The sequence below is a fragment of the Arachis ipaensis genome, chromosome B5, assembly GCF_059453495.1.
Source record: "Arachis ipaensis isolate K30076 ecotype BB chromosome B5, ASM5945349v1, whole genome shotgun sequence".
In the NCBI taxonomy this organism is placed as follows: Eukaryota; Viridiplantae; Streptophyta; class Magnoliopsida; order Fabales; family Fabaceae; genus Arachis; species Arachis ipaensis.
In genome coordinates, this window is record NC_142440.1 from 112,091,209 (window position 1) to 112,109,283 (window position 18,075).

Genomic DNA, 18,075 nt, shown 5'->3' on the forward strand with positions numbered 1-18,075 from the left:
AGAGGAAAAGTAAATCAAAGCATGAAATTAACCTAGATTTAAGAATTCCTAATCTAGATCTAACCTACTCCTAATTCTAGAGAGAAGAGAGAGCTTCTCTCTCTAGAAACTACTCTAAACTAATCCTAATGAGTATGTATGATGCTAAGTTTTTATTCCCTTCAATCCTTGGTCCTTTAAATGCATTTTGGCGCCAAAGTTGGTTGCAAATTGGGCCCACAGCTCTCAGAAATTGTTGGGCACGTTTTCTATTAAAAAAATCATGTGCACCCATCAGCGCGTACGCGTATAGTGCGCGTGCGCATCCCTTGCGTTTTCGCGATCCACGCATGTGCGTACAGTGCGCGTGCGCATGGATGAAGATATCCAAATCTTTGGCTTTTTCATGTGTTCTCCACTTTGCATGCTTTCCTCTTCACTCCTTTGATTCATTCCTAGCCTTTTCAACCTGAAATCACTTAACAAATAAATCAAGGCATCTAGTGGAATCAAGGGTGAATTGAATTTAGCTAATTAAGGACCTAGAAAGCATGTTTTCACACTTAAGCACAAATTGGGAGACAATCATGAAACCATGCTATTTCATTGAATAAATATGGGTAAAAGGTGATAAAGTCCCCTAAAATCAATACAAGATAAACTCTAAATATGGGGTTTATCAACCTCCCCACACTTAAACCAAGCATGTCTTCATGCTTAAACCAAGAATGAAGCAAAGGGTATGACATTTATTCAATGAAATCTAACTAAATGTAATCTACCTATATGCAACTATCTAAATGAATGTAATTGCTTGGTCAAAATAAATCAATTTCCAAGAAAACCAATATAAGCGCAAGGGCTAAGGGTATTAACAACCATGCCAAACAACAATTGATTTGAGCTATTAAATATTTTTACAAACTTGCATGAGGAGTGATTATCATACGTGAAAAATATGTAATTGAGCAATTGAACCCTTACCGGTAGTGTTTGCACTCTATTCGCTCAAGTGTTTAGGATTGATTCACTCAATTCTCCCCTAATCATCCTTTCCAAGATTTGTTTTTCTTCTAACAATTGACATTTATTTCATGCATGCATACAAGTATCATGAGGTCTTTTCATTGGTTGTAATGGGGCTAGGGTCAAGGTAGGATGCATATATGGTTAAGTGAGCTTGAAATTTGAATCTTTGATAAGCTTAGACTTCCCACCTAGCCTATGACATCCTATACAATTCAAAAGCTAACCTAACTACCCATTTTTCACTTTTTCACATATTCATGCATTCTTTTTCATTTCACAACACTTATGCATTGATTTTATTGAGCTTTGCTTTGCTTTGGGGCATTTTGTCCCCTTTTTATTCCTTTTCTTTTTTTTCTTTGTTTCTTTCTTTTTCTATTTTTTCTTTTCTTTTCCATATTTTTTTTCTTTTCTTTCAAACTATATACAAGAACATCAATGCATAAGGTCTATACATTTTAATTAACACATGAGCATGTATCCAATTCCTAATATTTACAACAAAAATACAAAACTACCCTCTTTATTCAACCAATGTCCCAAGTTTCCCACACTTGAATGTTACACACACACACACACTAGCCTAAGCCAATCAAAGATCCAAATAAAGAAATTTATTGTTTTTCGCTTTAAGGCTTGTATTGTGCTAAAATTAAGAACAAGTGGGTTAATCGTAGGCTCAAAGTTGGCTAACAATGGAAGATAAAAGGTAAGGCTATTTGGGTAAGTGAGCTAAATGAAATGATGGCCTCAATCATATAAATACATGAATACACAAAATAATGGACATAAAGAATCAAACAAATCAAAGATTACAATCATAGAAAGAGAATAATGCACACAAGAAGGAAAATAAGTGGTTATAAAATGTAACCACACAATTAAGCTCAAGTCTCACTTGCTTGTGTTCTTAGCTCAAAAACATGATCCAAAATATATATAATTCAAGCAAGTTCTATGAAAAGTTTTCACTCAAATCAATTGAGGTGCTCTATAGATAATTTCTCGAAAAATTTCATTATTTTGACTAAGCTTATTGTGTATATATATGCAAAATTTAAGAAAATGCAACAAAAATCCTAAAAACCTAAAAAAATGAAATGCAAAAGTGTTGGAATTAGAAATTTGTCACCCAAAATTGCCGATTGGTCGGACGACCTCCTCACACTTAAAATTTTACACCATCCTCGGTGCATTCAAATATGAGTAAGGGGGTACGGCGACTCTCCGGATTGCTACCTTCAGCTGGTAGGTCAACCGGTGCTGCGTGTTCTTAGTCTTGCTTCCGTTATTGCTTGTGGTGCAGCCATCATAAAAAACAAAAATATAACACCATAAGATGAGAAGATATAAAATCAAGGAAGCATACATTGTTGGAATGAGGTAAATCACTAGGATTGAGTGAGTGAATTAGTGTGACATTAATGACAAATAAGTGTGTGAATTCTAAATTGCGCGTGGTTTAGAACACACATTAGCATAAAAGCTATGTCACTAAAGAAGCATGCACTTCACATATCCTAGTGTGCTTGAGATACTTTAAGTAAACTTGTAAGGTAAAACAAGCATTAAAGAAGCATGAAAGCATTCAAGCTAAAAGTATATGGATGCATATAATCATGAAACACAATGCATTGAAGTAAATGCGCACCATTCAATGTCAATAGATTGCCTAATCAAAGAATAGGATTCAAATCACATGGTGGCCAAATCATGCAATTCAAGAAGAGTTACAAGCTCGAGGGCAATTCTCATCACTTGGTATTCTTAAAAGGTAAGCATGAAAAACTCAAAACCAAGTAGCAAAATATAACATCAACAATAGAATCCAACAAAGATTATAAATATAATGATGTTAAGATAACATCCCTTTATAATACTCAGCAGCAATTAATGGTAAACAAGAATAACAATCCAACACTTACAATGAAAAAGAGAAAATGAATTGAAAACTAACTACAACTAACTAATCAACTAACTAACTAACTAATTAGTTAACTAAAATAAATGGTTATCAATGGTGTTTGGGAGTGTTGGATGAGGGGTAGAAGAAGGGAAGAAGAAAGGAGAAGGAAATAAATGAAAAGAGGAGAAGAAAAGAGATGTGTGGAAGGAAGGACATCCGCGCATACGCGTGCATGGCGCGCGCGTGGATGATGGTGTAATGGATGCGACGCGTAAACCATTTGGAGGAAGAAGCAGATGGAAGGCCGTTGAACGCTTCAACTTGGCCACTGAAGAAGGCGAAGGCTGGGCACAGCTGGTCAGCGAACCACTTAGGGAAGAACTAAGTCATTGAAAGACGTTCCGGTGTGTGTCTGATCCCACACCTTCACCTGCCAAGACCTTCCAACCAGTATGACGATGAGTTTCCAATCTGAAATGCATCTATCTCTATCACGCACTTCAATCCGCTTGAATAGCAATTGGCAGCCTAGCCTGGAGTGCGCCCTTTTAAGTTAAGGCGAGGTAAGCTGATTCGATGTTCTACCTTTATACGGGAATGACGGTACCCGCTTTTGTCTCGCCCTCCGAGTTCACAGGTGTCCTAGCTTATGTCTTTTTTAAATCACTCTCCTCTGGTCAGCTGGCACCTTTACATCAGTGCTGATGGCTTATTTCGAGAGTGACGCGTACGCGTCATGTGCGCGTATGCGTAAGTTGTTTTGTGCCAAAGGCACAATGCGCGCGCAACGTTCGCACAACTCTCGGGTTTTTGGCTTAGGAGTGGAATTTCTCAATCCACGCGTACGCGTACATGGCGCGTGCGTGCGGATAGGCAAAAATGCTTGATGCACGCGTACGCGTGGATGGTGCTCTATTTTTCAAAATTTTTGTCTATGTTTTTGCACCAATCCAAGCATTCCAAACCTCCAAACAGCTACCAAAACACCTTAAAACCTTATTTAGCATACTAAGCTATGAATTATACTCAACAAATCAACCAAAAACATGAATTTAAACTAATTACCAATATGTACAAAAAGAGAAAATAAAAAGAAGTTACCATGGTGGGGTGTCTCCCACCTAGCACTTTTGTTTATTGTCCTTAAGTTGGACTTATGGAGAGCTCCTCTCAAGGTGGCTTGTGCTTAAACTCATCTTGGAACATCCACCAATGCTTGAGTCTCCAATAAGCTCCATTCTTCAATTTTAATATCTTCAAGTTTTGATGGAGTTCTTCACAAACCATGGGCTCCCAAATTTGATTCTCCCTGTGCGATCCGGGATCCCACATTTTGTTTTGACACCCATCTTCAAATTGATCATCATGATTCCAATTGGGTGGCATGACCTTAGAATTCTCAAAGAAGCCCCCAAACAACTTCCTAGACCCTTGCAATTGGCTTCTACACCAATCATTACTATTCAACCTTGAACGTGCAACCACCATGAGCTTAGAATGATATTTCCAACCACTAACCATCTCCCTTTTGCTTTTAAAGCCACAAATATTTCTAAGTTGATCATCCGTCTTAAGCAAACCATATTTAAGGGGAATAATAAAGCTTAAGTATAAGGTATTTACCCACTTGAATGAAAGAATGGATGGTGATGGCTTGGGGAGAGGTATCTCCAATGTCCTTGCAAACTCTACTCCCTTATATTCTTCCTTAACTACCTCCACCTTTTCACAAACTTCTTTACTTTCAATCCTTTGTTCATCAATTTCATCTAGCTCTTCTCCATCACTCAAATCATAAATGGGAGGTTAAGAGAAATCTACCTCCACATTGCTTTCCATCTCATTGGGAGAAGGTTCTTTAAATTCAAAAGATTCACCACCAAAAAAGTTGGATGCATGATCTTCATCACCAAGGGAACTTACTTCTTGCTTCATTCCTTCCAAGTCTTCATTCAAAAATTGTTTTGGAGGTTGTGCACTTTTCTCCTTAACATCAAATTCAATCTTCTTGGAGAGGTTCTCTTCAACTCTAGGTTCCTAAGGAGGTTCCGTATCTCTTAAGTCTTCAACCACTTCTTTCTTTTCTTCAATGGTCATAGGCTCCTCCAATTGCTCTAGCACAAAATAAGATTCCTCCCCCTCCACCGGAGTTTCCATTCTCTCCGTCATGCTATGCTTTTCATTTGATTCTCCACATGTGACCATGGGAGTGCTTTGAGTGCTCAAGCATTGGGAGACTAAAATGCTTACTACCTTGGTCAAGGTAGCCACAAATTCTAGTATCTCCCTTTGTATTCTCCTTGCCCTTGAAGTATAAGGCTAAGGGTTTCATCCATTGAGGATTGGGGTGGATGAGAAGGTTCATTGTCTTGGAGATAGGGAGGTGGTTCTTCTTGATAAGGGTATGGTAGTGTGTATTGAGGTGGTTCTTGGAAGTATGGATATTGGAATGGTGGTTCCATGCATGGCTCATATGGTTCAAAAGAAGGTTGGTATGGTGGATATGGATTAGGGTCATATGAAGGTGTTTGGTGAAAGGAGGCTTGTGAGTATGGTTGAGGTTCATGTTGAGGATATGGCTCATAGGCACATGGTGGTGGTTCTTGAAAGTCACAAGGAGATTCAACATAGCCATTGGGTTGATATGCATCATAGAATGGTTCTTCTTCATAGTGCATTGGTGGAGGTTGTTGCCATGAGGATTGATCATATGCATATGGCTCCTCCCACCTTTGATTGTCCCATCCTTGATACATTTTTTTATTATAGTTCTCATTTTCTACAACATAGTTAGAACCAAACTCATAGCTAAAGTGAGAATTCATGATAACAAGAGAAAATGAAAACAAAATCAAATAAGAAGTAAGAAAATTAAATCCTAAAACTAGCAAGAACTGACAAATGCAAACATATTCACACTATCCACATATATACAATAACCAATAATACAACACCATTGCAAATCCCCAGCAACGGTGCCATTTTGATGATTAGGACTTTTGTGTGGTTTAGAATTTCACAAATGAAATCTCGTTGCAATATAGTTTCTAAACCAACACTAATCCTTTCATACAAAAATTTGTTTGTCACAAGTATAAACCCCTAAAATCTATAAACTGAAGTATTGAACCTCGGGTCATTCTCCCTAGGAATTGCAATAAAGTGTCTTGTTATTGGTTATGGAGCATGTTTTGGGGTTTTTGATAAGAGACATGAAATGTAAATGGCAATGAAAATAAACTAATAACTAAAAAGACCTTGGCAAGGTTTGGCGGTCAAGGATCTCTATCCTAATCACTAACCACAACATGAGATTTGGCAAGGATAACCCCTACTAAGTCATCCTCTAACTAATAAAGGAAAGTCAAGTGAGCTATGTCAATCCAAGACCATAAGTCCTAGTTCTACACCAAATCAATTAGTGAGATCTAGCGTTAATGACTCCCAATCGTCAATCACTTGGACATTAGTAACTCAAGAGTTCCTAAGTTACCTTCCCAAGCCAAGAGCATAAAATTCTACTCTAAAATCCAACCAAGCAATTTATCAAACACTTGGAAGGCATAAAAGGAAAGCATAGTAAAATTGAAAGGAATGTAAATCTACACTACTCAATTGCAAGGAATTAAACAACAACAAATCAAATGAACAATAAAGGAACATGAAAACATAAATTGCATTAAAGAGAAATAAAAGAAAAAAAGTTCATCAACATAAAAGTAAAGGATTACAATAATTAAATGCAAAACTAGAGAGAGGAAAGGTAGGAGAAGAAGAATCACAAGAGGAAAAGTAAATCAAAGCATGAAATTAACCTAGATTTAAGAATTCCTAATCTAGATCTAACCTACTCCTAATTCTAGAGAGAAGAGAGAGATTCTCTCTCTAGAAACTACTCTAAACTAATCCTAATGAGTATGTATGATGCTAAGTTTTTATTCCCTTCAATCCTTGGTCCTTTGAATGCATTTTGGCGCCAAAGTTGGTTGTAAATTGGGCCCCACAGCTCTCAGAAATCGCTGGGCACGTTTTCTATTAAAAAATCACGTGCGTCCATCGGCGCGTACGCGTATAGTGCACGTGCGCGTCCCTTGTGTTTTCGCGATCCACGCGTGCGCGTACAGTGCGCATGCGTGTGGATGAAGATATCTAAATCTTTGGCTTTTTCATGTGTTCTCCACTTTGCATGCTTTTGTCTTCACTCTTTTGATTCATTCCTAGCCTTTTTCAATATGAAATCACTTAACAAACAAATCAAGGCATCTAGTGGAATGAAGGGTGAATTGAATTTAGCTAATTAAGGACCTAGAAAGCATGTTTTCACACTTAAGCACAAATTGGGAGAAAATCATGAAACCATGCTATTTCATTGAATAAATGTGGGTAAAAGGTGATAAAATCCCCTAAAATCAATACAAGATAAACCCTAAATATGGGGTTTATCAACCGCCCAAAAATTGCTGGGGGTGAATTCAGATACGCTGAATTTTCGCAGATGCACGTGTGCGCGTGATGCACGCGTGCGCATCCCTTATCTTCTAGGAAACCATGGAAAATTATATATCATTTCGAAACCCCGGATGTTAGCTTTCCAACGCAACTGAAACCGCTTCATTTGGATCTCTGTAGCTCAAGTTATGGTCGATTTAGTACGAAGAGGTCAGGCTGGATAGCTTAGCAATTCCTTCAATTTCTTGTATTCCTTCCACTTTTTCATGCTTCCTTTCCATCCTCTAAGCCATTCCTGCCCTATAAACTCTGAAAATACTTAACACACATATCAAGGCATCAAATGGTAATAAGAGAGGATTAATAATTATCAATTTAAGGCCAAAGAAGCATGTTTTCAATCATAGCACAAAATTAGGAAGGAAAATGTAAAACATGCGAATTATGTGAATAAGTGTGAGTTTAGTAGATAAAATCCACTCAATTAAGCATAAGATGTACCATGAAATAGTGGTACATCAAATCTCCCCACACTTAAACATTAGCATGTCCTCATGCTAAGCTTAGGAGAAGCTATAAAGGAGTGAAGAGGAATGGTAAAACTTATGAAATGCAACTTATCTATATGAATGCAGCTAAATGTGAAATGCTTCTACCTACTTGGTTAAAAGTAAACAAATTTTCCAAGACAAACATAAATCAGATTCCACTAATTCAAATCACACAATAAAAGACAAGTAAACTTGAAAGAAGATAGTTCATGAAAGCAGGGAACATAGAATCAAGCATTGAACCCTCACGGTAGTGTATATCACTCCAATCTCTCAAGTGTCTAGGGTTAATCACTCTACTCTTCTCTATTCTTGCTTTCTAAACTTTGTTCTTCATCTAACCAATCAACAAAAAATTAGTATACCATTAATGCAAACATTATGAGGTCTTTTCAAGGTTGTAATGGGGCTAAGGTAAGGGTGAGGATATATGTATGGCCAAGTGATCTATAATATGAATCTTTGACTCGCCTAAGCTTTCACCTAACATACACACACTCTCTATGTAATTCCAAAATCATGCCTAACTACCCAAAATTTTCACTTTTGCATCACATACTCATGCATCAACTTTTCTTTAATTTTTTCACATATGCATTGATCTTTTATTAAACTTAACATTGGGGTAATTTTGTCCCCTTATTTATTTATTTGTTTATCTGAATATTTTTTTTGTTTGATTTTTTTTATTAAAAATATAAAAGTAAACATAACATATCAATGCACATGGTTATTTAATTTTTCTAGTCTCACATGAGTAGGTACCCAAATTCCCAATATTTTGTCAATGAAACACTGTACACTTTCATCAACCCAAGTTCCCACAGTTTTCCACACTTAATTGATACATAATCTCCAACTTAAGATAACCAAAGATTCACTTAGGGTAATTAATTATTTTCTGCTTAAGGTTAGTGATGTGGTAAAATATAGAACAAATGGGGATTAAAAGGCTCAAAGTGGCAAACAAAAGTGATTGAAAGGGTAGGCTATTTGGGATAAGTGAGGTAATAACAAATGATGGCCTCAATCATGTGCAAGCATGTAAATACACTAAACAATGGACATATAGAATGAAACAAAGCAAAGATTGCAATCATAGAGAAGAGAACACACAAGAATAAAATATTATGGTTAAATAATGTAACCATATAATTAAGCTCAAATCTCACAGGTTGTGTGTTCTTAGCTATAATTCATGTTCCAAATTACAATCTTCAGACAAGTTTAACACAAATTTTTCAATTTAAATTAGTGAAATACTATAACTATGGTCTTGAAAAGAATTTATCACTCCAACCAAGTAGTGGTAGAAGAACATGCATAAAACCAAACAAATATGCAATCAAACATGCAAATGCAACAACTAATTTAACAAGAAAAATTAAACATTGGTGTTGAAATAGGAAATAACTAACCCATGGAAGTCGGTATCGACCTCCCCACACTTAAAGATTGCATTGTCCTCGGTGCATGCTGAGATGTGCAAGTGGACGGGTTGCTCTAATTGATGCTTTCCGCCAAGGATTGTGTAGATGGACTTGTCGGTTGCCCCATGTAAAAAGTTTTTCCTTTCCCTTTGATAAACCACTATTTTATGGTTTATCTTGTACTCAATTGAGTGGTTTTTATCAACTCTTTACCCACTTATTCATACTATTTGCATGTTTTACATTTTCCTTCCTGGTTTTGTGCTATGATTGAAAACATGCTTCTTTGATCTTATATTTGCTTATTATTAATCCTCTCTTATTACCATTAGATGCCTTGATATGTGTGTTAAGTGTTTTTAGAGATTACAAGGCAGGAATGGCTCAGAGGATGGAAAGGAAGCATGCAAAAGTGGAAGGAATACAAGAAGTTGGAGAAACTGCTAAGCTGTCCAACCTGATCTCTTCGCACTCAAATAGCTATAACTTTAGCTACAGAGGTCCAAACGATGCGGTTCCAGTTGCGTTGGAAAGCTAACGTCTGGGGCTTCGATTTGATATATAATATGCCATAGTTGCTCTGACGCTAGATGACGCGAACGCGTGATCACGCGAACGCATCACATCTGCGAACTTCAATCCGCGCGGCCGCGTGGACGACGCCTCCGCGTCACTTGTCCGCGACCTGAACGTTCCAAAATACGCAGGGGGCAATTTCTGGGATGTTTCTGACCCAGTTTTCGGCCTAGAAAGCATAGATTGGAGGCTATAAAGTGGGGGAATGCATCCATTCTAAGGGAGCTCGCATTTTTTATTACTTTCCATGATTTAGATTTAGTTTTGAGAGGGAGATTCTCTCCTTTCTCTCTTAGGATTAGGATTAGGATTAGGATTTTGGACTTCTCTTAGTTTTTAAGAGTGACTCTCGATCCAGGTTTAATATTTACTTTAATTTATGTTTCTATGCTACTTTTACTTTAATGCTTTTATTCGTATCTACAGATGTTGTCCAATTGTCTTATGAATTATTCCATGTTACAGATTATTATTTGAATTAATGATTATTTGAGGTATTTCAGTTTATTATTGTTCTCTTTAATTTAAGTTATTATTGCTTCCCATCTAAGGACATTTTAATTCCAACAATTTTACTTTTTTCCTTTTTGGTCTTGGTTAAGAAATCAGTAACTCAACATTATTAAACTCAGCATAATTGATAATCATTATCTTGCTAATTGAACTGAACTTCAATAATCCCAACTTTTTCTTAGGAAATAAATAGGATTCGAAGGTCAAACTAATTAGTCCCTTGACTTTCCTTTACTTTAGTAAAGGTTAACTAAGTGGAATTAAGATTCAACGTTCACTATTGTTGAGAGGAATAACTAAGTTGGACTTCCAATTTCTCTTACCTTGCAAAAAGTTTGCTTTACAATATTTATTTATTTTAATTGCCATTTAAATTATTTGTCATATGTACTCTTCACTCTCAACCCCGATTTTACAACCTCCATAACCAATAATAAGAACATACTTCCTTGCAGTTCCTTGAGAAGACGACCCGAGGTTTAAATACTCGGTTATCAATTTTAAAAGGGGTTTGTTACTTGTGACAACCAAAACGTTTGCACGAAGGGATTTTTGTTGGTTTAGAGACTATATCTACAACGCGACTATTTTTATGAACTTCTTTACTGGCAAAAATTCTAACGTCAAAATGGCGCCGTTGCCGGAGAACTGCTAACGTGTGCCTTATTATTGGTTAATTTAAATATTTTTCTTTTACTTGTTTATTTATTTCTGTTTTTCCTTTTTATTTTTCATTTGCTACCATGAATTCTCACCCCTCTCGCTTTGAGTTTGGTTCTAACTTTGTTGAAGGAAATAGAAGTTACAGCAGGAATATGCATCAAGGTCAGACCAATCAAGGATGGATGGAGCCAAGAGGATCTAATCAACCCTTTAGGCAGCAACACCCTCCGAGATATCCTGGACAAAGACCATTCTACCGTGCATACCCAACAGAAAGATATGGTGGACAACCTTGTAACTACCAACAAGCCCCACCCCGTGCATATAAACCATCCTTTCAACATAACCTCGAACCACCACACTCACAAGCTTCTCTTCACCATTCGCCACCATATGATCCTTCCTTACCCCAATACCAATCCAATCACTCCCAGTCACCTTCACTTTCCTATGTATCATGTCCAAGTCCGGCAACCCGAGAAGCAGAGGTTCGCCTAAAGGAAACAGTAAATAAACTTCAAACAACCATTCGACAACTGGAGCAAGTAGTAATTCAATGGGTTTCTAGGCGCTCAAATACACAAGGATCAGCCACAGCCCCATGTGAACAGTCTAACAAAGAGCGTAGCATGAAGGAGATACCAGAAACTCCAGTGGACAAGACAGAGAATGAATTCGTACTAGAACAGGTAGAAGAAGCTGTCATTGTTCAAGAAGAAGAGTTGGTTGAAGATCTAGGAGATGCTGAACCTCCATGGGAATCCAGAACTGAGGAGAACTCCGTTAAGGACGCTACAGTTGATGCTAAGGAGGATATTGTACAATCTCCAAGGCAAGTTATTTATGAAGAACTTGACGGAATAACCCAGGACACAAATTCCCTTGATGATGATAGTCACAAGTCAAATTCTCTTAGTAATAAACTTGCATCCGCAAGTGAATTTTCTGAGATCGAAGAATCTTCCCCAAGTGAATACGAAGACGATGTGGAGGTAGATTTTTCTCAACCTCCAATCTATGACTCAAGTGATGAGGAAGACATAGAAGACTTTGACCAGGACACAGATATAATTGTAGAACCTTGCAAGGAAGTGGAGGAATTCACAGAAGAGCACAAGGGAGTAGAACTTACAGAACCACCGGAAACACCTACCCCAAGGCCATTACCACCTAACACAAGCTTCAAGTGGGTACAATCCTTAACCTATAACTTTACTTATTCACTTGAATATGGTTTGCTTGAAACAGATGGCCAGCTTAGAACTCTTTGCGGCTTTAAGAGTAAGAGGGAAATGGCTCGTACTCAGAGCTGGTGCACAAGGTTCAATAAGGTTCCACGCTTCACCTCGAAGTACACGGATTGGTATCATGCTCAACTGCATGGATCACAGAGAACGTTTGGTTACCATGGTGAGATTCTACTTTCTAAATCGCCCGGATGGAAACATGTAGATCAAGACGGAGGCGGATTTAAAAACAAAGCTTGGGATCATGGATTCTGTTCTGACATTCGTCATCCCGGGAGCCTGAAAATCTGCTTGAAGCTGATCAGAAGCTTCACATGCCTAGTTTGGGACCCTGGAGGCTATTGGCATTCCAAGTATTGGTGGAGATTTCTGGATGAATTTAAACACAAGCCACCATAACAGGAAGCTCATCTAATGTCCAACTTAAGGACTTTAACTAAAAGTGCTAGGTGGGAGACAACCCACCATGGTATGATCGTTCCTTTTGCAATTTTAATTTTATTTAGTTTTGTTTGTGTTTAAATTTTATTTTTATTTTATTGAACCGGGAATCATGCATAGCATTCACATTAAGCATTTCATTCTGCATTCTTTAAAAAAAAAAAATTTATGCGACGCGACCGCCTCATTGACGCGTCCGCGTCGCAGATGTGGGAGAGAATAATTAAATGAACAGAGAGTCACGCGAGAGCGTGGCTGGAGGCGTGCCAATGGCACAAATCATCCAACGCAACCGCGTCGCCGATGCGACCGCGTCATGTGGGAATAATGGCCTCCCACGCGACCGCGTGCCCCACGCGGCCGCCTGACCAGGATTTCGACGTAATAATGGTGCACAGCTGAAAGTTGTGCTAGAGTGGTGCTGGACTGGCGCTGGACGCGCAGTCCATTTCACGCGATCGCGTGCTTCATGCGGCCGCGTCACATCCTACTAAATGGCCACTCGCGCGATCGCATGCCCCATGCGATCGCGTCACCCAAAATTTGGCAATTAATGATTTTGAACAGAGAGTTGTGCGAGCGCGAGGCTGCCCTCGCGCCAGTGGCATAAAACGGGTCACGCGACCGCGTGACCGACGCGACCGCGTCAATCAGTATAAGCGCAAGTCGTTCGACCACGTGCCCCACGCGTCTGCATCGCTTGCGCCGCACAGCTTATCCTAATTTGCCAAATATCTTATTGATGAGCGGATAATTTATACGCTTTTTGACACTGTTTTTAGTATGTTTTTAGTAGGATCTAGTTACTTTTAGGGATGTTTTCATTAGTTTTTATGTTAAATTCACATTTCTGGACTTTACTATGAGTTTGTGTGTTTTTCTGTGATTTCAGGTATTTTCTGGCTGAAATTGAGGGACTTGAGCAAAAATCAGATTCAGAGGTTGAAAAAGGACTGCTGATGCTGTTGGATTCTGACCTCCCTGCACTTAAAGTGGATTTTCTGGAGCTACAGAACTCGAAATGGCGCGCTTCCAATTGCGTTGGAAAGTAGACATCCAGGGCTTTCCAGCAATATATAATAGTCCATACTTTTGCCAATAATTGACGACGTAAACTGGCGTTCAACGCCAGCCTTCTGCCCAAATCTGGCGTCCAGCGCCAGAAAAGGATCCAAAACCAGAGTTGAACGCCCAAACTGGCACAGAAACTGGCGTTCAACTCCACAAATGGCCTCTGCACGTGTAACACTCAAGCCCAAGCCCAAGCACACACCAAGTGGGCCCCGGAAGTGGATTTATGCATCAATTACTTACTCATGTAAACCCTAGTGACTAGTTTATTATAAATAGGACCTCTTACTATTGTATTAGACGTCTTTTTGACCATCTTTGGATCCTGAATTGTATTCTGATCCTGTGATCTCGTTTAGGGGGCTGGCCATCTCGGCCATGCCTGGACCTTCACTTATGTATTTTCATACGGTAGAGTTTCTACACTCCATAGATTAAGGTGTGGAGCTCTGCTGTTCCTCAAAGATTAATGCAAAGTACTACTGTTTTCTATTCAATTCTTCTTATTTCTCTTCTAAGATATCCATTCGCACCCAAGAACGTGATGAAGGTGATGATTATGTGTGACGCTCATCATCCTTCTCCCTTATGAACGCGTGCCTGACAAACACTTCTGTTCTACATGAATTAAGCTAGAATGAGTATCTCTTAGATCTCCTAACCAGAATCTTCGTGGCGTAAGCTAGAATGATGGCGGCATTCAAGAGAATCCGGAAAGTCTAAACCTTGTCTGTGGTATTCCGAGTAGGATTCAATGATTGAATGACTGTGACGAGCTTCAAACTCGCGAGTGCTGGGCGTTAGTGACAGACGCAAAAGGAGGGTGAATCCTATTCCAGCATGATCGAGAACCGACAGATGAATAGCCATGCCGTGACAGGGTGCGTGAGCATATTATTCACTGAGAGGAGGGGATGTAGCCACTGACAACGGTGATGCCCTTGCATACAGCCAGCCATGGAAAGGAGTAAGACAGATTGGATGAAGATAGCAGGAAAGCAGAGGTTCAGAGGAACGAAAAGCATCTCCATTCGCTTATCTGAAATTCCTACCAATGATTTACATAAGTATCTCTATCTCTATTTTATTATATATTCGAAAACACCATTATCACTTTATATCCGCCTGACTGAGATTTACAAGGTGACCATAGCTTGCTTCATACCAACAATCTCCGTGGGATTCGACCCTTACTTACGTAAGGTATTACTTGGACGACCCAGTGCACTTGCTGGTTAGTTGTATCGAAGTTGTGACAATTATGTATTGAGATCAGCGCACCAAGTTGCTCACGTTGCCAGGGATTGTTTGAGCCTGGACATCACAATTTCGTGCACCAAGTTTTTGGCGCCGTTGCCGGGGATTGTTTGAGTTTGGACAACTGACGGTTCATCTTGTTGCTCAGATTAGGTAATTTTCTTTTTGTTTTCTTTTCTTTTTCAAAAAATAATTTCAAAAATCTCTCATCTGTTTTCGAAAAAAAAATAAAAATGTTTTCAAAAATAAATTATTCTATGGCTTCAGAATTTTTAAGAATGAATTCTAGTGTTTCATGAAGCATGTTGAAGCCTGGCTGGCTGTAAAGCCATGTCTAAATTCATTTGGACTGAGGCTTGCAATTTGTTATCAAGAGCAAGCTAGTTGTTGCTAATCAACCTGCTGCTGATCCTCAATCACCTGCTGAAGCTTGGCTGGCCATTGGCCATGTCTAGTGTTTTGGACCGGAGCTTTCATTGAAAGCTTGGCTGGCTAGTGAGCCATGTCTAATTCCTGGACTGAAGCTTTAGACTAAGAATGCAGGATTCCTGGAATTCATATTAAAAATTTTGGAATCCTTATTTTTCTTTTTCATATAATTTTCGAAAAATACCAAAAAAATTAGAAAATCATAAAAATCAAAAATATTTTTGTGTTCTTGTTTGAGTCTTGAGTCATATCATAAGTTTGGTGTCACTTGCATATGCATCTTGCATTTTTTCGAAAATATCATGCATTCGTAGTGTTCTTCATGATCTTCAAGTTGTTCTTGGTAAGTCTTCTTGTTTGATCTTGATGATTTTTTGTTTTGTGTCTTTTCATGTTTATCATATGCATTCTTGAATTCTTAGTGCGTAAGCATTAAAGAATTCTAAGTTTGGTGTCTTGCATGTTTTCTTTGCATTAAAAATTTTTCAAAATTGTGTCTTGATGTTCATCATGACATTCATAGTGTTCTTGGTGTTCATCTTGACATTCATAGCATTCTTGCATGCATTCATTGTTTTGATCTAAAAATTTCATGCATTGCATATTTTTCATGTTTTTCATAAAAATTTCAAAAATAAAAAAAAAATATCTTTCCCTTTTTCTCTCATCAAATTCGAAAATTGAGTTGACTTTTTCAAAAATTTAAAAAAAAAAAAAATCAAGTTGTTTCTTATGAGTCAAATCAAATTTTCAATTTGAAAATCTTATCTTTTTCAAAATCTTTTTCAAAAATCAAATCTTTTTCAAAATTTTTTGGATATTTTCGAAAATTCCAAAAATATTTTTCAAAAATCTTTTTCTTATTTTTATATCAAATTTTCAAAAATAACATAATCAATTAATGTTTTGATTCAAAAATTTGAAGTTTGTTACTTGCTTGTTAAGAAAGATTCAAACTTTGAGTTCTAGAATCATATCTTGTGATTTCTTATGAATCAAGTCATTAATTGAGATTTCAAAAATCAAATCTTTTTCAAAAACTAATTTCTATCATATCTTTTCAAAAATATCTTCTTATCTTATCTTTTTCAAAAATATCTTTTCAAAATATCTTCTCTAACTTCCTAACCTCTTATCTTTTCAAAATTTGTTTCAACTAACTAACTAACTTTTTGTTTGTTTCTTAACTTTTTCAAAACCACCTAACTAACTCTCTCTCTCTTATTTTCGAAAATATCTCCCCTCTTTTTCAAAAATTCTTTTTAATTTATTAATCATCTTAATTTTTAAATCTTAATTTTCGAAAATTACCAACATTTTTTCAAAAACCATTTTTCAAAAATCACTAACTCTTTTTCAAAATAATTTTCGAAAATTATCCCTCCCCCATCTCATTCTATTTATTCATTCATATCCTAACATCTCATCTCACATCTCTTCCATCCGTACAGTTGTGTTTTTTCCTTTACATCACATCCTTTATCTCCCCCTCTTCTTCTACTCACACAGGGATCCCTATACTGTGATATAAAGGATCTCTATTATTATTATTATTTTTCTGTGCCTTCTTCTTTGTCATATGAGCAGGAGCAAGGATAAGAACATTCTTGTGGAAGCAGATCCAGAACCTGAAAGGACTCTGAAGAGAAAATTAAGAGAAGCTAAAATACAACAATCCAGAGAAAACCTTTCAGAAATTTTCGAACAGGAAGAGGAGATGGCAGCCGAAAATAATAATAATGTAAGGAAGATGCTTGGTGACTTTACTGCACCTAATTCCAATTTACATGGAAGAAGCATCTCCATTCCTGCCATTGGAGCAAACAACTTTGAGCTGAAACCTCAATTAGTTTCTCTGATGCAGCAGAACTGCAAGTTTCATGGACTTCCATCTGAAGATCCTTTTTAGTTCTTGACTGAATTCTTGCAGATATGTGAGACTGTTAAGACTAATGGAGTAGATCCTGAAGTCTACAGGCTCATGCTTTTCCCTTTTGCTGTAAGAGACAGAGCTAGATTATGGTTGGATTCTCAACCCAAAGACAGCCTGAACTCTTGGGATAAGCTGGTCACGGCTTTCTTAGCCAAGTACTTTCCTCCTCAAAAGCTGAGCAAGCTTAGAGCTGATGTTCAAACCTTCAGATAGAAAGAAGGTGAATCCCTCTATGAAGCTTGGGAAAGATACAAACAGTTGACCAAAAAGTGTCCTTCTGACATGCTTTCAGAATGGACCATCCTGGATATATTCTATGATGGTTTATCTGAGCTATCAAAGATGTCACTGGACACTTCTGCAGGTGGATCCATTCACCTAAAGAAAACGCCTGCAGAAGCTCAAGAACTCATTGACATGGTTGCTAATAACCAGTTCATGTACACTTCTGAAAGGAATCCTGTAAGCAATGGGACGCCTATGAAGAAGGGAGTTCTTGAAGTTGATACTCTGAATGCCATATTGGCTCAGAACAAAATATTGACTCAGCAAGTCAATATGATCTCTCAGAGTCTGCATGGAATGCAAGCTGCATCCAACA

General features: G+C 37.7%; 1 non-coding gene across 1 annotated transcript; it reads right to left on the reverse strand.

Moving 5' to 3' along the window:
* Positions 1-17,654: 17,654 nt before the first annotated feature.
* On the reverse strand, positions 17,655-17,762 carry LOC148565387 (small nucleolar RNA R71). The gene has a single exon (XR_015885007.1). It is a non-coding gene; the product is annotated as a small nucleolar RNA R71 (small nucleolar RNA).
* Positions 17,763-18,075: the final 313 nt, after the last annotated feature.